The sequence below is a fragment of the Panulirus ornatus genome, chromosome 22 (genome assembly GCF_036320965.1).
Source record: "Panulirus ornatus isolate Po-2019 chromosome 22, ASM3632096v1, whole genome shotgun sequence".
NCBI classification, from domain to species: domain Eukaryota; kingdom Metazoa; phylum Arthropoda; class Malacostraca; order Decapoda; family Palinuridae; genus Panulirus; species Panulirus ornatus.
In genome coordinates this window covers 18944584-18967018 of record NC_092245.1, presented here as the reverse complement: position 1 = coordinate 18967018, position 22435 = coordinate 18944584, and positions in this window count along the sequence as shown.

Genomic DNA, 22435 nt, shown 5'->3' with positions numbered 1-22435 from the left:
ATTCACATTCGCCCTGTAGCAGAGTATGTTCTGCTGTTGCCAGGTAAGACAACGTCTGTAAGGTTTGAAAGTGTAGTCTCTAGTCTCCAGTGCCCTGTGATCTGAGAAAGAGATGCTTCATATATATGTAGAAACTTTTAAGTGATTTTATGTGCTTTGAATGATGTCCTTTAAAGCGTGTCTGATGATTTTTGCAGTGTCATCTGGCCAACTGTTAGGCATCAGACCATTGGACAAGTGTGCAGAATCTGTGATCAGCATCATTGGCTTGTGCATCATTAGAGTCAGGCTTGGCATCATTGTGTTCCCTGTTGCTAGGCTATCATTGCTCTCCAAGCATGTTAAAATTCTGCTTCAAATTTACATTTGATTGTGTTTTTTGTATTTCTAGGTCCATATTGTGAATGAAAAATGCTTAAATGGTCATACTCGTTACTTTTAAACCAAAATGTGAACTCGGCATTCCTCAGTTTTGCGGTTGAAACTGAAAATTGCCAAATAAGACAAAAGGGCATATGATAATTGTGTATCTTTTATGTTCGTCTCTAAACCATTTGTATGGGACAGATCAAGTGCATGTACCTTTTATGAGAAAATAGATTTTTTGAAAGGAAAGTAATAGTGTGAGAAAAAAAAGAGAACATTAGGGAACATTGATGAAGGGGGCAAATGGAGATTGATGAAGGGAGAAGTGGTGACAGGTAGTGATGAGGTGAGGAGATAAGAGTATTTTTAAGGAATGTTGAATTTGTTTGATGATAGGGGTAGCAGATGTAGGATGTTTGAATTTGAGTGGTAAGTCATGGTAAGTGGTTTGGTAAAGAGAGAAGAGTGGTGAAAGCTGTACATAAGGTGAAATGTGGCAGGGAACCTGGAGCGGATTGGCATCGCAGTTGAATTTAAGAAAGTGGGGTGACTGTTGTTGATTGGTTAGTTCAGATTTTCAATGTAAGTATAGACCATGGTGATGTGCCTGAGGATCGCTAGAATGCATTTAAAGCACCATTAAGGGGATGCAAAGGTGAGTGTTCAAACTACAGAGATTTAAGTATGCTGAGTATACCTGTTAAGTTGTGTGGGAGAGTAGTGATTGAGAGGGTGAAGGCATGTACAGAGTACCAGATTGAGGAGGAATAATGCAGTTTTCAAACTGGTAGATGATATGTAGATCAGGTTTTGTTTTAAAGACTGAGAGAGAAATACTTAGGAAAGTAGAATGATTTATGCATTGCATTTATGGATCCATGGAATGGGTAGGAAAACTATGCAGAGGTTATATGATTCATAAGTGAAGGCTCTTTTGCCATGGCCTCCCCTTGATGAGAGTCCCAGAGGGAACGGGCATCATTAATATAGACAGATAGGTAGGTGGAGCATGAAACATCCTCTAAAGTTCAAAGTGTGTATGCAGATTCTGGCAAGCTTTGTTGAATTTAAGATGCAACAAACACCTTTCACTTTAAGTACCTATTTATGCCTAAACTTGCACCATCTAACCTTACATGTATGGTTGTGCAAATAGGAGCCGAGGTATTTGATTAACATTTTGTGTTGCCTAGACCTTTTCAGTGTAAGATTAAAAAGTGCCATTAGTGAGAGTTGTTGGGACATAAATAGATTAACAAACTACACTTTGCTTGGTTCTCTCCCTGGAAAGTTCCTGAGGTCAAGCTTTGCAGAGGATGGATGAGAATAGTTAAAAGCAACATTTCCATCATAATAAAGAAAAAAGATATTTCATCAGCTTCATACTATTCGTACACACAGAATATATATATTTTCTGATTGTTCAAAATATGATGGTGTTAGTTTAGCTGTAGTTAAAGAACTCGCTGTTTTAGCAAAACCACCGAAAGAATCATCCATATATACTTCGGGGGGATATGGTAGCCAGGCTACACTTGACCAGGTAATCCTCAACAGAAATATATAATGTACTTTAATTCCCATGGTGCTTTCAGAGTCACACCAGACTCTGCTCCATTGAATTTCGTAGTTCAAAAAGTCCAAGAATGGACTAATATAATCATTTCCAAGTCTTCAACTAGAATTCTGCTGGTGCCTTGGACATATTATGGTTGAGTGTGGTCAAATAGCAGATGCTGAGGCTAAAGTAATTGTATTTAGCTCAAAGTGATTTAATAAGTAGGGTATATTATTGTTAAATGTAAAAAATACAGAATGTTGATAAATGGAATAAGGTATGTGATGAAACTGTAAAAGCTGACTGAAGTGCAGAAGTTTTAAAAGTTTAAGATAGTCGAGATAAAGATAGGCTCTCCATGTACAGGACATATCGTTTAATTTTCACATATAGCATCAAACAAACACCGGATTCCTTAACATCAGTCATAACCGACTTACAAGATAGGGCACCACCAGCTCCCTCCTGCCTCGCTCACCAAACCCATAATCTCTAATACTTTTATCTTTCAGTAGCAAGTTTATGTAGTTTCATCCCGATTGAATTTGATCGTTTTATACTTATGTACCGTGTGCAAGGTATCTGCACCAACCGTGGATATGTCTTGTATTCAGTAGAGATTTATATGAATGGCTCGGCAGAGGTATTTGGATCATTAGCGATTCAAGTCAGGCACCGAGAGGGAACCTTGTTTTGTCTTTTGGCCTTCACTTGTTGCTTCCTTCCTAAAGCACTCCCTCCCTTGCGAATGAAGACGTTGAAAGAGAAAAAAAAAATCCATATATCTTTGTCACCAAACCAGTAACTTCGGTTATTGTAAAAACTCTGTGCTTGATCGATGGAATGGTTCGGGTTTCGAAAGAGGATTTAAAGTTGCACCAATCGAGCAAAAGAAAAAAAAAAAAAACTAGTGACGGTGACTGTGGTCAACAAGAAGTGTAGCGAGGTCGCCACGGGTCCCGGCCGGCCGCTCACATCACTCACCACCGCTCGCTCTGGTTCAGCCGCGTGGATATGTACCATCCCGGGAACGAACCATTCTGAAGCGCATGCTCTGCCGCTGAAGACCCGTGTCATTGTCATAGCCACATCCTGGTGTGGAAAACGGAAGTTAATTTCTTAAAATTGGTTGTGGCTCTGATAGGTAATATATTAAAACTTCAAATTAAGTGCTGAATGCAGGTGATAATTAACACATGCCTATAACGAAACCATAACCAGTTGAGAGAAAAGGGTAAGGCCATTTATCACCGGAGTTGGTGGGTAGGCAACACGTGCGCCCTGTAATTACCGGGTACCTGGAAATGCTTGAGGTACAGTACGTGGAGAGAGATAAAGAAGACGGCCACATCCTAGAACGGAGAGGTTGCAACACAGTTATTGGCCGGCGCCGGCCTCTTTCTCAATATTTGGCAACTGAACGAGGGTACAGCTAACTTGATTCCTTACGGGTGGTACACTGTGCTCGGGAGGGGTGATGGTTGTACAATGGGCCGCTTAGCGGCTCGGGAATGTACACTGCGCCAGTGAAGGGGTGATGGTACACTGCACTCCTTTACGGGGTGGTGATGGAGCACGGCTAGTAAGGGGTGATACACTGTAGCAGTGTGGCGCCTTTAGCAATATCTTCACCATACTTCACAGAACCACGTAAGATACGACAATTCTTCGCCATACCGTTTCATGATACTTGTACGTAATTACAAGTCTAATGAATTTCTATCACAAAGATTTGGTTCACAAGGGAAAAGGGGCCGGATCTACAGCACTGCGAGGTGCCTGTTTTAACAGACAAACTAGAAAAGAAAGGAATTTCCATGCCTTCTCTTTATATCGTCGTTACCTTGGCAAAATTTTCCATTTGGAACATTTCCTGCTGCAACTGATTTATTGCAAAGTTCAGTTAAGGGTTTAACTATCTCATTTTGCGTCTCTCGGTGGCATGCCGTATTAATTCCCACCATTATATTATGTATCCCTGATAGTACATCGTCTTTTATTCACTTTCAAAACTTTTCACCAGCAATGGACCTGGATTCGGGCGGGACATAAGTTGTATATTCGGTTGTAAAGACATGCAAAAACCAAGGAATTTCTCCACGCGACATTATAATCACCTTCAGTAACCTTAACCCTATCTTCCTCAAGAAACACAAGGTTTAAAGTTCAAGAACAATGTTGTGTATGTACATGATGTTCTTATACGTCAGTTTAATCAGCTCCTGTCACAGCTTTTAAGAAAATATTGTCCAAAATACAGAGTGTAATGTTCCCCTTCATTAGGTAATTATGACACCTCGTTCTCTCCACCAACACACACCAGTGTTATGCACCGTAAGAATATAATGTATAATTTCAAGCTGCGGTTATCATTCTGTAGCACACTGATTAATCTAAAGACTTCTTTTCCTAATACTGGGAACATTGTCTCTCATTTTAAAAACCGATCACCAGCAGGATTCTCAACGATAGTAAGACCGTACTGCTATAGTTATTACCTTGACCATTGGTTGTACAGTGACAGCTCTTCACTACCTACGTACCAGGCTCGTATCTAAGATTTGGCCACGGGGGAGGGTGGCAGATATGAACTTTCAAAGGTAGGAGGGGACTGATGATGAACCTCCAAGGGGGAAGGGCAAATCATGATGTATTTTTGAATGGAAAAGGCAAGTTATGAACTTTCAAGAGGGGGGGGGGGGGCAGATTATGAAAGTAAGTGTATCATGTGACCGGCCACCAGTTTTGTAAGAAAATTTGATATTTCATAATTAAAACAGCTGTTGGCAAAATCAACATGCTTCTGCAGGTAGAGTAACTCGTTCTAAACTTGGTGTTCTGGAGGGTGGTGTAGATCACAGAAACAGATACACGAAGATGATTTATTTATCCAGGGATTAAAAGGGTTATATAACTGTAAAAATCATAATTATTGCCTCCCTCCCGATACGCTCCTGTGGGTTCCCAGGCTTCCCACAGGTACTTGAATATCCCCATATTTTATAGAGCAACTTTAAATTCACGGAAAACCCTCTCCCATTTTGTATCTTGCTCATTTGTCATCCTACTATTTTATTTAGACCTTGTCTTTCTCAAGGTTTTGTGACCCAACTTCACACAAATCAACGCTCTCTTAAGCCTATTTTGCCCTTTAGATATGTCCTGAATAAGGAAAGTTATTTTCCTCTCTCAACCAGTCGATTGACCCATATCTTCAGTTTCTTTATGCAAATAATTCACCTCACCAATCTTAATCGTGCCTTACTCCGAACCGATGACCTTGATTGTTGACGCAACACACTTTTAAATAATCCTTCAAATAAAATCATGGTTCTTGCCAGCAGTATTCCCCCTCCCGAAAAAAGAAGAAAAAAAAAAAAATTAGGTATTAATGGCATCTTATCCTGAATGTCCTTAGCACCATGTTCGGGTTGCAATGTTAAGACACTTTGGAGTGGCCCCTTTTCCCCTGGTCTGTTGTCTGTCTTCACAAGGCCGAATCATCATGACCTTGTCATAGCAAAAGCCACACTTGATGGGTCATACTGCCAAGGCTTTATTGACTCCCAACGCTGACGTATTTCAGAAAAAAAGATAACCTTCCGGGGATATGAATATTATCCGATATCGTCCAGCCTGAATCATCTTCCCCCTCCCACCAACCACATTTTTCATGGCTCAGTTGAAAGGTGAGCTTCCCTTCAATAGATCAATCAGGAGGTAAGTTGGAATCTTTTTGATATTCTTCTTCGTCTGTCCTCCAGTAGTTGTACTTGAACACACCCCTTATACGAATGCCTTACCTGCTTGAACAGTGATGCCGGACTGGGGTTCTCCTGACCTGCATTGTCTTTCCAGTGAACTGAGAATGAAATGCTGGGTTCCTTTGTTTCAAGGCCATGCTACACGGGTTTTAGGAACATTAACCTGTATCATTCTGACTGCGACGTGGTTATGTCCTCCTCCATATTATCGCCGTAGATGTCTCCCCTTTCGGTATTGACGTGTATTAGTCACTAAGTCGCTTGTTGGTGCCTATGACTCGTTTATAAAGTTTTATTTCATAATACTCATCACTGCTTCACAGTACTTCACAATACCCTAAAAGATTAACATAACTACATCATAACACTCAGTAATACTTGACTTTATTTCGCAAAAATATTGAGTAATTATAATCGTTGCTTGATTTTCTATTACATCACGTTACTGTCTTTCATATTATTGAATAATATTCCATCATGATTGCCAAATACAAAACCAATATGCTCAAACACAACGCACACTCCTTTTAACTATTTCCCTGCAGTCGGGAAATATTAGCATAAGGAAAAACAAATAAAATCTTCCGTGTATGTGTGTAGGGTCTTCATATATATAAATGAAAAATAATTAACCATCTAATATTTTTAATGATATTACGGGATGGAACCACCTGAAATGGAATGACATCATCAGTGGTGTCAAGTAAACGTTGTTGGTGAATGTTGACTCACACGCTGTGACCATTAATGTCGTATTACTCATATTTATTCGACTTTCATTAATCTCAAGTATGTGTAAAAGTTTTTCCAGTGATAGTACTAAAAGAACCACTAAATTACTTTGGACTTGTCCGTGTTATTTGTAAGTGATGCCGACGTTACCCATCGGCTGTCACTGCAGTCATCTTGTTTGGCTGATATGATGATTCACATGACGATGGAGAATTCGCCCGTACTTTTTAAGCAAGATACACAGACTAAGGTAAGCTACACTTTAAATAGTAACTGTAAATTAAAGGTAGTGGCTGATCTATTCATTATATACAGCAGAAGTTTGTAAACCACGAATAACGTGATGTGGTGGTCCTGTTCGGGAATCTTTAACAAGGTGCGTGGAGGAAAATTTATAGACCCATAGCATAAACATTTCGTGAAACTAACCCCGTGGTTATTTTGCCGACTATCTGGTATAGATAGGCATATTACTATAGAAGGATAATTATTTAAATTACTGTAGAAGGATTATTTAAATTATAGAAGGATAATTTAAATTACTATAGAAGGATGATTATTTAAATTACTATAGAAGGAAAATGATTTAAATTACTATAGAAGGAAAATTATTTAAGATTAATTCCAATATGAAATCTGAGGAACGAATTTTTTCTTGCACTAAAGTTTGCCCGTCGTCATCTAGAATTTAGTCTAAGCAAAAGTGGTTGGTTTCATCAATCATACCAGTCAACCTTCCCTTTACCCCGTTGACAATGGGAGAAGAAATCCATCCTTGTGATCCCATCTTACCTCAAAGCCACCTTACGGTGTTTCGAGGGGAAAATTAATGTAAAAAAAGATGAATTAAAAGGCAGAAAAACCGTGTCTCAACATTGCCACCTAGTCTGCAAAATAATCACGAGAAAAACGATTTCTGATTTGTATGAACTTATGAAAATTAGAATATTGTGAATTTCAGTATCTTTGGTACAAAGTGACTTAGTAGATATATATTTGCTTGATATTTATGGGTCGAAGTATGAATTTATAAATAATGTAAGTAATGTGTTTTGTTATTAGATTGACATCATAGGTAATTCTGTCTAATTTTGTTGTATTCCTTATTATAACGGTTTACTTAAGCTGGTGTCATGTAGAAAACAACGAAAAATATTTTGTAAATAAAACGCTTTTATCGTACAAGAGCGTTGTAGAACTGCCTGCATACGTTATCCTTGCATGCTACCTTTGTTTTTGTTTTTTTAATTGTACAAGCTTATATTTCACCACGTCGTTACTTTGTTTTGAATATATGTGTTACAAGTGAAAACAGTTATAAGACTGCTGCTATGGCGCACATCAGCTCAAAAACTGAACAAAGCGCAGAAGCAAGACCACGTGTCTGCTTTGACAACTCGAAGTTTCTTTTCTTCTTCCTCCACTTCAAGGTTGTGAACTTAACCCTCTGTATTTTCCCAGCTCTTCCAGTTTATTCAAGTTGAAGTGCATTTCTTTTGCCCTTTGAACAGAACGCGTATAGTTTCCAGCGTCTAACCTTGATGTTGGCACTAATGAGATTAGAAAAATGTTATTATTATGGGGTTCACTCATGTAGGCCTACGGGAGCGTGGTAATTTGATGCTTTAGCCAAGCTTGCACTCGGTAAAGATGTTTAAATCGAACATTGAATTGTCAGCCAGAAGTCTCAGAAGTGTAATTGATTAGGGACTAAACAGGTGAGTGCAAACAGGCGCAAGTAGTAACTTTTCATCATTAAATGTGTAAAGTTTATTTATGGAGAAAGTGATAAGACCAGACGACAAATGGATATTGCTAGGTTAAGGCTAGGCTAAAGGAACTGTTGGCGCTTTGGGCTATCTGGAGATATTAATCATGTGAATTGTCAAGTTTGTCGTCAGAGAATTCGACGCAAACAGAGCACCGTGTTAGAAGACTATGAATAATAGAGCCATATAGGGTAGGTGTAGACATACCCTGCAAGAAATAGCAGGTCTCATTGTTGATAAAAAAATATATATATATTCTAAGATCGTACCCACTTTTTGCGTCTAGTTGATGAACTTTCTAGATAAAAAAAGACTGGAAGGATATGTAATGAACCAACTTTGTAACAGTTTCTACATTGATTATATATATATATATATATATATTATCTGCCCGTTAGGGTATGACAAAAACCCTTTGTGACCTCTGTATTCCTTTTGCGCTATCGCTAGCAGGGTGAGCATGGGTTTCGCCTGCATATTCACCTGACTTTAGGTTAAGAGTCAGGTCCAGTATTCGTACGAACGTGGGTAAAGTTCAAAGGAATTGTAATACGGTATTGTAATTTATGAACAGTGGAAGAATAATTCAAGAAACTGTGATTGACCTTGAATTATGTTAATTGTTCCAAGCCTGGTTATTATCATGATTGCTACAGGCTTGGGTGAGACGGGAGAGCGTGACTTATCCTGTCTACGCACGTTTGACGTTCCGTCACAGTAGGTTATTTCCAGGTGGAGACACATATCTTAGCATTGATTTAACGCTCGGCTGTAAAAGATATACGGTCCTCTTGCTCTGTACTGTGAATTCGTATGGGAGTTTCCCGGTGACTAGTTGTAGCCTGAAACGACTGGTTAGATTTGGTGGATGTAACAGTTGACACTTGTGGTAACGTGGCAACAAAAGCTTCAAGGAGCATCCACCTTTGTCCTTCAGAGTACGTGTGTTTCCTGGTCCAAAGCTTTTGCAGCATTGGCCTCTTGACACACGGATGGTGGCAAATGCGAAAGATTTGATTTTTAAGTCATTTATGTGGGGAAGAACTGGTTTGTGTTCTTTTATTTTAAACATGGTCCATCTTTGGTAGTTGATCTTTTATGTGTAGACCCCCCTGTACACCTCTCCCAGTGCATAATTTTCATTACCTTCCTAAAGCCAGGAAATTATTCAAAGGTCTTGCATCGCTAGTTGTTCTAAACTAGTTATTAGTGATTCACCGTGAGAAACTTTCCCACTTTTCTGTGCACATCTCTCCTTACTGTGGTGGTAGACACCAGCGTTAGGTGGTTGCTGAAGTGGAATTCAAAGTCTCTGAAAACGTCGGGCACCGCCTCTCTCACACCCGCAGGAGGTGGTACTGAGGAGCCAGTATGCTGGTGGTGTAGGAGCCATTGCCCTGCTTCATCAACACGCCTTCCTGCCTGGTACACCGACATTTTTCATGATCTCCATCATCTTTTTAAGACATATTACTCCTGGTCGTTTATGTGAACCTGCACTGACCAGATTTTTTTTTTTCATATTGGAGGCTCCAGTCATGATCAGAAATCAACATCGAGACCTGGGCCCTAATTGAAATACTAAAAGCGGTTAAAGTAATGGAAAAATAAGATAAAAATGATTTTAACGTCTTGGAGGAAATGAGAAAACTGAGAAAACTCTTAAAACAAGAAATCTCGTAGTTGTTAGGAAAGACGTAAGTTTGTGTTCCAAAATTTAGCTGTGTTGTACATTATAACAGCCCACAGTTAAGTTGTCAACAGCCACGCGTAATGATGTGATGCAGCAATTTGCCGAATATTACGTAATCAAGCTAAGGGCATGGATACTCAGGCAGCCGTCGGGAGCAGACGCCAAATATCTGTAAAAGAGGTAAAGTGAACGAGCACTGACTGGCGTAGAGCAAGTGGTTGACGTTTCGAGGTCAGTCTGGGAGAGTTAAGTCGGATTGCTTTAAGGACTGGACTGTTTGATGAGTATGTAGAACGAGAACCTCCCCAGATGAGAGCAGTGCTGAACACAAGGACGTATCAATCCTTGATTTAATAGGAGCAACGATTCAGGGGAAAAGAATTTCCGGCTTCTGAACAGGGCTCCCAGGTTCTTTGAGGAAGACTTAGTTATTTGTATAACGTAGGGTTTCCAGTACTGGATAGATGTTGCATTGATACCACGCATGTTTATTGTGTTGACTGGTGGAATTACAGATGCACCAAAAGAGTTGGAAAAGTTTATTTTTTTATTTTTTTTTTTTTTTTTTTTTTAGACTACGGCGGAAATGGGGTTTTCAAGAATTCATTTCAACCAGTTTCCGTCGGCCACACCGAGAAATCCCGTCCATATGTTTGGAAGAGAAGTTACAGACATCGAACGAAAGGGGATTATATGCGGTTATTTGTTCAAGAAAATGCTGATAAAAAGCAGGAAGAGCGTAGAAGGACAGATCCATGAGGGACACCAGTCACTGTTGGAATGGAAAGGTTAAGTTGATCCACTGACAGTTATGGAGATAGGTCGACCAGAGAGGAAGCGAATTGATATGAAGAAACGGACAGGGAGGAGAGCTTGAAAATGAGTCTCCGGTGCTGTACCCAGTCAGAAGCTTGTAAGATACCAAGGGCTACAACATAGGATTAGTAACTTTCTCAGAGCTGATGACCAGAGATTAATAAAATAGGAAAGATCACCGGTGGATTATCCCTTACGAAAGCCATACTGATGATGAGAGAGAAGATTGTGATATTCAAAATGTTTAAGGAAATTGTGTGAGGGGAGTAATTCAAAGAATTCGGAAACTGTAGAAGTCAGAGTAACAGGACGATATTTGGAATGGTTAAACTGGTATTTCTTCTTTGGGACAGGCTTCACCAGTGGATGATTCCAAAGAGATTGAAGGATATTAAGTTTTAAACAAGCGGGACAGATGAGTGAAGCACAGACGCAATTTAGGTTGGAGGCACACTCCCTTAGAACAATGTTCCTTCCATCTGTATGGGAAGAGTTTAGTTATTCTTTATAGTGGAAGTTGACTCCTCTAAGTAAAGGACGGCAGCTTGAGGATGAGACGAATCACAATATAAAGAGGCACTATTCAGACATGTAGTAAGAGGCTGTTCCATGTACACTATACGAATGTCAGCAGATATGATAACATTTGGTTAGATCATAGGTTTGCTGGCAATAGTTATTACCCTGAGAACGACGATTCTACCCCTGCCGTTTTCCTAACCCTTTAGGATGAGGTCGGAGGCCAAGTCATCATGCAGTCCAACTCAAGGGGTTAATGTGGATACACCAACTACACGTTATTGTTTTTCTTCCAGCTGATGAATGTGTGTGTGTGTGTGTGTGTGTGTGTCAAGCAGCCGTTCAAGATGTTGTCTGCATAACCCCAGTGACGTGGCAGAATACCCCTGCTACCCCCTGGATGGCGGCTGGTGGTCAGTCTTAGGGCCTGCCATTCATATTTTTCTCTTGACGGACTTGATGAGGCATTGAGTGTGTTAGGGTGCCGTGGGGCTGTGAGGAAGTATGTCAGGTCTGGATCAGTTTAGTCCAGAGGTGAAGAATACTGGATGCTCACAGAAAGACAAACAACTTTAGGCTCATCGTGAGAGCATTAAAAGGTCATAAGACTGTACTGGAGCCTACTGCAACATTGTTGAACACACTGATATTGTGGGTTCTCGGCATCCTTCAACTGGAAATACTGGACGCATGTAAACCTGAGCTTCCTTGTCATCATGAACTGTAGCCTAAACATTTCACGAAAGATGAAGGCTTAGTCTGCCACGAGACAACCCCGAATTCCTCTAGGGGGAGTTCATATTCATCAAGTGGAATTAAACCTTACCATTTTCTACATAAGCTATGTTTATTTGCGGTCGGCTCGTCCTTCAGGTACGTGGAGCCCTCCACTCCCATTGTTCTCGTGTCACTTAACTCGAATTTTCTCCTCAAGGCCTGACTAGACTAGCCGCCCGTCCTGGGAGCATAATAACTGTACACTAGCAAGGGCTGGCAGTAAACTTCACATGACTCCGCACAATATGTTTTTGTGATGGAAGCCCGTGACGAGGACGTGGCGGCCACCTCCCTCCCGACCTTCCTACCAGACCCAGTTTGGGGCGCGGGAAGCCATGCTCCCTACCCCTACCCCACCCAAACACACGCGCGTCGGTCCTGCACGGGTTCGAATCTTGGGAGCGAAAATCAGCCCTAACCTAACCCAGATGTTCACCTTGGCGTAGTGTGGGGTGTGTGTATACACACTTGGAAGTGAGAAATCATGGTGCATAAATATACAAGGTTAAGAGAGGAGGTAACTCTCGGTAACACAGATAATGATCGCGCACGCACACACACACCACACACACACACACACAGCCTTAAGAGTCCAACACGTATATTTTGTTACAAAGACGATTATCATGTGTTTGCGGTTCTCAGACACGATGGCTGCGTGAGCTTATTCACTTTATCAGGAGTCAGTTACACGGTAGGAGCAGCCCGCCTTCGTCAGCTCTTACAGTCACATGGGAGGAGCGGCCCACCTGCCGCAGCTCTTCAGTCGCACGGGAGGAGCGGTCAGACTGCCGCATATCTTGCAGTCACACGAGAGGAGCGGCCCTTCTGCCGCAGCTCTTACAGTCACACGGGAGGAGCTGCCTGCCTGCCTGCCGCAGCTCCCACAGTCACACGGGAAGAGCGGTCCACCTGCTGCAGCTCCTGCGTAATTGAAGACTGATTGCTGGATACAGCGGTGCTCAGTGTTACCAGTTCCTGTGACGTTGGAGAGCTGGCGTGCTTCGTTGGGTATTGTTTTGAAAGTATCGTATTAGCGTTCATTCTGTCTGGGCTGATGCAGCGTGGTCTGTGATCTTTCTGCATTAAAAGGAATCTTGAATTTTAACGAAAATGAAAGATAGTCGTTCGCCGAAGAACCTCACCCTACTTCCCATATCTCTCACCTGTTCCCGCCCTTCTCCCTAACCTCTCACGACCGACACGAATGGGGTCATAAAAAACGGGTTGCATGAGCGGAAGATAAGTGATGTTCCGCTGCCTTTGCCTGACGAACGATTAACTCTCCCGACCTTGTACAAAACTTTGGTTGTGTCCAGCATCATCTCCCTAGTAGCCACCGGGGATACGGCTCCTGTTGGGCAGATGCATGGAAGTATTTACGCATCTCAGTCCAGTTTTTACTCTATAATTGTTCCTTCATGGCCAGCAGGTCAGGTAGCGCGCCGAGTCGACTCTGGCAACTCGGTAAGAGAGTTGCCACTCTACCGCCGCATACTATACGAGCATGGAATGAGACTATATAGTGACAAGGTTTAGCCTATGGTCTCTCGTCTCTCTCTCTCTCTCTCTCTCTCTCTCTCTCTCTCTCTCTCTCTCTCTCTCTATATATATATATATATATATATATATATATATATATATATATATATATATATATACTTAGAAATCGTATAAATGAGGCATTTCTATTGGCATATCACGTAATGAGTCTCATACCAAACTCTCACACACATGCTTATTTTAGTGACGCCACATATTCATAGCAACCTTTGTCATACACTTCACCTGTTCATATATATATATATATATATATATATATATATATATATATATATATATATATATATATATATATATATATAAATATATATATATATCGTACACCTCACGGTTATGTATATTCGTACACAGCAGTCACGTGTATGATTATACATGTATTTATGTTTGTATGTATCAGAAGAATCTAATTGAATGCATGTGGGGTGAGCCACTTCTTATCTCTAGGATGAGAAGGGTCGGGTTGGAGGTCGGGAAGTTAATGAAGTTTTTACTCACACAAACATTCTCTCTCTCTCTCTCTCTCTCTCTCTCTCTCTCTCTCTCTCTCTCTCTCTCTCTCTCTCTCTAACACGCCTGAGAACCTAGATTAGCTGATCCGGCCCTGAGCGTCTGTTTCTCTGGCCTGGGAGGTAAGTTGTTGGTATGTCCCTGGGTATGGGGGCGGGGGGAAAGGCACCTCAAACAAAAAAAAAGAAAATAGATGTTGAGACCCTGAGCAATATGTATAGAGAACCTGATCCTCTGGTAATTGAGGCCTGTGTCGTGTGGGTATGTGCCCGTGGAGGCTTCCCGAACCCCATACCTCTTCGCCTGGCTGTCTTTCTCATGTTTCATTGAAGACATTTTTGCGCCGAGATCACAGACGAAGCTGATGATAGGCAGAGTTGGAATGATATCCCTGGCTAGGCTCGTAGGTGATTCAGCAACACATGGCAGTTTCTGGTCCGATGAATTACTCAAATGTACCAAATGTAAGCGAAAGGTTCATGATACACAGATGTGCTTATAACCTTACCTAACGTGCGTTTGGGCTTCTTATTTTCGTCGTTTAGCATCAAACCGACCACACCTTTTTCATTTGCTTTATTTGTGTATATGCTCATATGGACGTTATTTTCCTTCAGTGTACACGCGAGTGTATATGAGAGCATAGTGCCTGTTGGAAGTGTATACGCGAATGGAGTGTTTGTCTTGAGTGTACGCGCGAGCACAGTGTCTGACGTCAGTGTACAGGCAAGTATAGTGTCTCGTCAATGTACACTCGCGAACAGTGTTTCGTCAGTGTACATGCAAGTGCACTGTCTGCTGTTAGTGTACATGAGAGTACAGTGTCTGCCGTCTGTGCACACGTGAGTATACACTGTCTGTGGCATAATTGAACGACTTTGGTAATTTCATTGATGAATTATGGCAGTGTTTAAATTATCAAGACACTTTGTATCGTACGTCAAGATTCATTTACATCGTAAGCCTATCATTCCAGTACATTTTGTCTTCATTTGGATTAAACTGTTTTCATTTCCGGAATTCATTTCGTTGGCCCGGCAGTTTATGAGTTTTGAACAGCGATAGTCAGGGTGATGATAATAATGATTGTATAGTTCACTGATCTTGTCATAACTTTACAGTTTGTTTTTATTTGTTGTACTTTTGTTGGTAGGCGGTTTTTGCTCTAGAAACGGTAAGGACATCAATACACCTGGTATAAACACAAATTATCATATAGGCCAAGATAATGGGTCACAGCATTTTGCACTGCGTTTTCACCAACTGAAACAAAGACAAATGCACAGCGTGTTACATTTACAGCGAGTTGGTCCCGTGAGTAACTGGCTTGTTTTTCCATTACCAAATGGTTTCTCCATGAATCAAGTTTTACAGTGTCTAGGGACAGAGAAATGGTCTTTTGTCCAGGCTTACCGACACCGTACTCCCTGCCATTCGCTAACAACGGTCGGCTACTAACCATGCGAACGTTGGTCGTTCCCTGATAGAACCAATTTCTAGCGCTTTACCGTCTGTAGTGGTCAGGTGTAGTGATCTATCAGTAATGTAAGTAGAGTCAGGGAACCACGAGAGTAGAGGGGTTCCTGGGTCAAGGAGACTAGTCTCTAAATTTACCAGCTTCAAAACCTCCGCCGCCCCTGGCCATACTTTGCTAACGGAAATTCGTCAACTTTCTCGATCATTTTTTTTTTGTTTACGTAATAGCGTAGTGGTGGCGGCGGCGGCGGCGTGGTGGTATTCCAACGTGTGGCCTTGCTGGGGAGCGGGACGCCCTTGTACTGTCTCCCCCAGCAAGGCCACTGCAAGGCTTCCTGCCCACGCCGAAAAAGGAAGCCATTTATTATTTTTGTAGATGAAATCATTATTCTCTGGCTGGGTAACGGAAGCAAAAGGTAATGTATAAATTGGCTGAGTTAGGTCAATCTGAGCTTATGTGTCAACAAAGCAGCCTCGCCAGCTACCTGGACTTCTAATCCATTTGATCAGCTGAAACTTTACGTGTCGCCTTATTACACACCTGGGGTTGGTATACTAGTTTTATTACACACCTGGGGTTGGTATACCAGCCCTATTTCACACCTGGGGTTGGTATACCAGCCCTATTTCACACCTGGGGTTGGTATACCAGCCTTATTACACACCTGGGGTTGGTATACCAGCCTTATTACACACCTGGGGTTGGTATACCAGCCCTATTTCACACCTGGGGTTGGTATACCAGCCCTATTTCACACCTGGGGTTGGTATACCAGCCTTATTACACACCTGGGGTTGGTATACCAGCCCTATTTCACACCTGGGGTTGGTATACCAGCCTTATTACACACCTGGGGTTGGTATACCAGCCTTATTACACACCTGGGGTTGGTATACCAGCCTTATTACACACCTGGGGTTGGTATACCAGCCTTATTACACACCTGGGGTTGGTATACCAGCCCTATTTCACACCTGGGGTTGGTATACTAGTTTTATTACACACCTGGGGTTGGTATACTAGTTTTATTACACACCTGGGGTTGGTATACCAGCCTTATTACACACCTGGGGTTGGTATACCAGCCTTATTACACACCTGGGGTTGGTATACCAGCCTTATTACACACCTGGGGTTGGTATACCAGCCTTATTACACACCTGGGGTTGGTATACCAGCCTTATTACACACCTGGGGTTGGTATACCAGCCTTATTACACACCTGGGGTTGGTATACCAGCCTTATTACACACCTGGGGTTGGTATACTAGTTTTATTACACACCTGGGGTTGGTATACCAGCCTTATTACACACCTGGGGTTGGTATACCAGCCTTATTACACACCTGGGGTTGGTATACCAGCCTTATTACACACCTGGGGTTGGTATACCAGCCTTATTACACACCTGGGGTTGGTATACCAGCCTTATTACACACCTGGGGTTGGTATACCAGCCTTATTACACACCTGGGGTTGGTATACCAGCCTTATTACACACCTGGGGTTGGTATACCAGCCTTATTACACACCTGGGGTTGGTATACCAGCCTTATTACACACCTGGGGTTGGTATACTAGTTTTATTACACACCTGGGGTTGGTATACCAGCCCTATTTCACACCTGGGGTTGGTATACTAGTTTTATTACACACCTGGGGTTGGTATACCAGCCTTATTACACACCTGGGGTTGGTATACCAGCCTTATTACACACCTGGGGTTGGTATACCAGCCTTATTACACACCTGGGGTTGGTATACCAGCCTTATTACACACCTGGGGTTGGTATACCAGCCCTATTTCACACCTGGGGTTGGTATACCAGCCCTATTTCACACCTGGGGTTGGTATACTAGTTTTATTACACACCTGGGGTTGGTATACCAGCCTTATTACACACCTGGGGTTGGTATACTAGTTTTATTACACACCTGGGGTTGGTATACCAGCCTTATTACACACCTGGGGTTGGTATACCAGCCTTATTACACACCTGGGGTTGGTATACCAGCCTTATTACACACCTGGGGTTGGTATACCAGCCTTATTACACACCTGGGGTTGGTATACTAGTTTTATTACACACCTGGGGTTGGTATACTAGTTTTATTACACACCTGGGGTTGGTATACCAGCCTTATTACACACCTGGGGTTGGTATACCAGCCTTATTACACACCTGGGGTTGGTATACTAGTTTTATTACACACCTGGGGTTGGTATACTAGTTTTATTACACACCTGGGGTTGGTATACCAGCCTTATTACACACCTGGGGTTGGTATACCAGCCTTATTACACACCTGGGGTTGGTATACTAGTTTTATTACACACCTGGGGTTGGTATACTAGTTTTATTACACACCTGGGGTTGGTATACCAGCCTTATTACACACCTGGGGTTGGTATACTAGTTTTATTACACACCTGGGGTTGGTATACTAGTTTTATTACACACCTGGGGTTGGTATACTAGTTTTATTACACACCTGGGGTTGGTATACCAGCCTTATTACACACCTGGGGTTGGTATACCAGCCTTATTACACACCTGGGGTTGGTATACCAGCCTTATTACACACCTGGGGTTGGTATACCAGCCTTATTACACACCTGGGGTTGGTATACTAGTTTTATTACACACCTGGGGTTGGTATACCAGCCTTATTACACACCTGGGGTTGGTATACCAGCCTTATTACACACCTGGGGTTGGTATACCAGCCTTATTACACACCTGGGGTTGGTATACTAGTTTTATTACACACCTGGGGTTGGTATACCAGCCTTATTACACACCTGGGGTTGGTATACCAGCCTTATTACACACCTGGGGTTGGTATACCAGCCTTATTACACACCTGGGGTTGGTATACCAGCCTTATTACACACCTGGGGTTGGTATACCAGCCTTATTACACACCTGGGGTTGGTATACCAGCCTTATTACACACCTGGGGTTGGTATACCAGCCTTATTACACACCTGGGGTTGGTATACCAGCCTTATTACACACCTGGGGTTGGTATACCAGCCTTATTACACACCTGGGGTTGGTATACTAGTTTTATTACACACCTGGGGTTGGTATACCAGCCTTATTACACACCTGGGGTTGGTATACCAGCCTTATTACACACCTGGGGTTGGTATACTAGTTTTATTACACACCTGGGGTTGGTATACTAGTTTTATTACACACCTGGGGTTGGTATACCAGCCTTATTACACACCTGGGGTTGGTATACCAGCCTTATTACACACCTGGGGTTGGTATACCAGCCTTATTACACACCTGGGGTTGGTATACCAGCCTTATTACACACCTGGGGTTGGTATACTAGTTTTATTACACACCTGGGGTTGGTATACCAGCCTTATTACACACCTGGGGTTGGTATACCAGCCTTATTACACACCTGGGGTTGGTATACCAGCCTTATTACACACCTGGGGTTGGTATACCAGCCTTATTACACACCTGGGGTTGGTATACCAGCCCTATTTCACACCTGGGGTTGGTATACCAGCCTTATTACACACCTGGGGTTGGTATACCAGCCTTATTACACACCTGGGGTTGGTATACCAGCCTTATTACACACCTGGGGTTGGTATACCAGCCTTATTACACACCTGGGGTTGGTATACTAGTTTTATTACACACCTGGGGTTGGTATACCAGCCCTATTTCACACCTGGGGTTGGTATACTAGTTTTATTACACACCTGGGGTTGGTATACTAGTTTTATTACACACCTGGGGTTGGTATACCAGCCTTATTACACACCTGGGGTTGGTATACTAGTTTTATTACACACCTGGGGTTGGTATACCAGCCTTATTACACACCTGGGGTTGGTATACCAGCCTTATTACACACCTGGGGTTGGTATACTAGTTTTATTACACACCTGGGGTTGGTATACTAGTTTTATTACACACCTGGGGTTGGTATACCAGCCTTATTACACACCTGGGGTTGGTATACCAGCCTTATTACACACCTGGGGTTGGTATACCAGCCTTATTACACACCTGGGGTTGGTATACCAGCCTTATTACACACCTGGGGTTGGTATACTAGTTTTATTACACACCTGGGGTTGGTATACCAGCCTTATTACACACCTGGGGTTGGTATACTAGTTTTATTACACACCTGGGGTTGGTATACCAGCCTTATTACACACCTGGGGTTGGTATACCAGCCTTATTACACACCTGGGGTTGGTATACCAGCCTTATTACACACCTGGGGTTGGTATACCAGCCTTATTACACACCTGGGGTTGGTATACTAGTTTTATTACACACCTGGGGTTGGTATACCAGCCTTATTACACACCTGGGGTTGGTATACCAGCCCTATTTCACACCTGGGGTTGGTATACCAGCCCTATTTCACACCTGGGGTTGGTATACCAGCCTTATTACACACCTGGGGTTGGTATACCAGCCTTATTACACACCTGGGGTTGGTATACCAGCCTTATTACACACCTGGGGTTGGTATACCAGCCTTATTACACACCTGGGGTTGGTATACTAGTTTTATTACACACCTGGGGTTGGTATACTAGTTTTATTACACACCTGGGGTTGGTATACCAGCCTTATTACACACCTGGGGTTGGTATACCAGCCTTATTACACACCTGGGGTTGGTATACCAGCCTTATTACACACCTGGGGTTGGTATACTAGTTTTATTACACACCTGGGGTTGGTATACCAGCCTTATTACACACCTGGGGTTGGTATACCAGCCTTATTACACACCTGGGGTTGGTATACCAGCCCTATTTCACACCTGGGGTTGGTATACCAGCCTTATTACACACCTGGGGTTGGTATACCAGCCTTATTACACACCTGGGGTTGGTATACCAGCCTTATTACACACCTGGGGTTGGTATACCAGCCTTATTACACACCTGGGGTTGGTATACCAGCCTTATTACACACCTGGGGTTGGTATACCAGCCCTATTTCACACCTGGGGTTGGTATACTAGTTTTATTACACACCTGGGGTTGGTATACCAGCCCTATTTCACACCTGGGGTTGGTATACCAGCCTTATTACACACCTGGGGTTGGTATACCAGCCTTATTACACACCTGGGGTTGGTATACCAGCCCTATTTCACACCTGGGGTTGGTATACCAGCCTTATTACACACCTGGGGTTGGTATACCAGCCCTATTTCACACCTGGGGTTGGTATACCAGCCTTATTACACACCTGGGGTTGGTATACCAGCCTTATTACACACCTGGGGTTGGTATACCAGCCCTATTTCACACCTGGGGTTGGTATACCAGCCTTATTACACACCTGGGGTTGGTATACCAGCCTTATTACACACCTGGGGTTGGTATACCAGCCTTATTACACACCTGGGGTTAGTATACCAGCCTCATCACACACCTGGGGCTGGTATACCAGCCTTATTACACACCTGGGGTTGGTATACCAGCCCTATTTCACACCTGGGGTTGATATACCAGCCTTATTACACACGTGGGGTTGGTATACCAGCCTTCTTACACACCAGGGGTTGGTATACTAGCCTTATTACACACCTGGGGTTGGTATACTAGTTTTATTACACACCTGGGGTTGGTATACCAGCCTTATTACACACCTTGGGTTGGTATACCAGCCTTATTACACACCTGGGGTTGGTATACTAGTTTTATTACACACCTGGGGTGGTATACCAGCCTTGTTACACACCTGGGGTTGGTATACCAGCCTTATTACACACCTGGGTTTGGTATACCAGCCTTATTACACACCAGGGGTTGGTATACTAGCCTTATTTCCTAGGCTACCACACACCACTACCGGTTTAGTAAGCATTATAAACGTTAAATTCCGTACGCTGTTACCATGGACTTTTGTCGCACTTTCTTCTGGAATCATTATCGGGAAGGTGGGGTGAGAGCCCGGGCTGGCGTCCCCGAGGCGGGGAGTGGGTCTGGTGGTCGACTCCAACCCCTCACCCTCCAGGTCCCTGTAATGCTGTATAATCATCGACAGCAGAACAGCATTTTTGTTTTACGGCTCAGCACGATCGGTGAAGTAGTATGTTTAGGACTGGATGGCTGGATACTCTTTAATTAAATGCAGGAGCAAGATAATGAAAACGAAATACAACAACGGAAGCTAGGAGCTTATAGTTGAATTTCAGTCAGGAAATATAGTAAGGATTATAAGAGAGGAATTAAAAGGAAAACTGACAAGAAAACGGGAGAACAGTAAGAGTCGAAAGGGTGTCAACGGTGAAGGCAAAAGGTAACAGACAAAGGGTAACGAGAGGAGGAAACGCCCGTTGTATTCAGCAGCTGGGGATCACCAGAGGTGTCACGGGGCAAAGTGTCTCTTCATACCATCGTAGTAAAGACATCAAGACTATGAAAGGTAACGAATGTGTCGACTAACATTACGAGCCCAAGTGGGCCAGCGACACGAAACGTAAAAGAAAGACATCAACAAGACTATGAAAGGTAACGAATGTGTCGACTGACATTACGAGTCCCGAGTGGGCCAGCGACACGAACGTAAAAGGGAAGAAAAACACACAAGACTTAAGAGTCGTTAACCTCAAGATGAGTTTCCGTTAAACTTCGGACAGCCTTCACCTAACATGGATATGATCAGGTCGTCCGTCTCAACCTCGAGGAGCCGTGCCTTTCACTTTACGTTGACCTCTTCATCACCACGTACGTGCCTTGACTCGGTCACGAGCATGTTATTGTTAGTGAAACACTAGTAGTTTATCCAGCACAGGAGCCATGCTGAATGGGAAAGAGGAAACATCTGAATTCAGTATAGTTGGCTAGTGGTGTACGATGAGGCCCAGGACGTCCCAGGTCCTTTT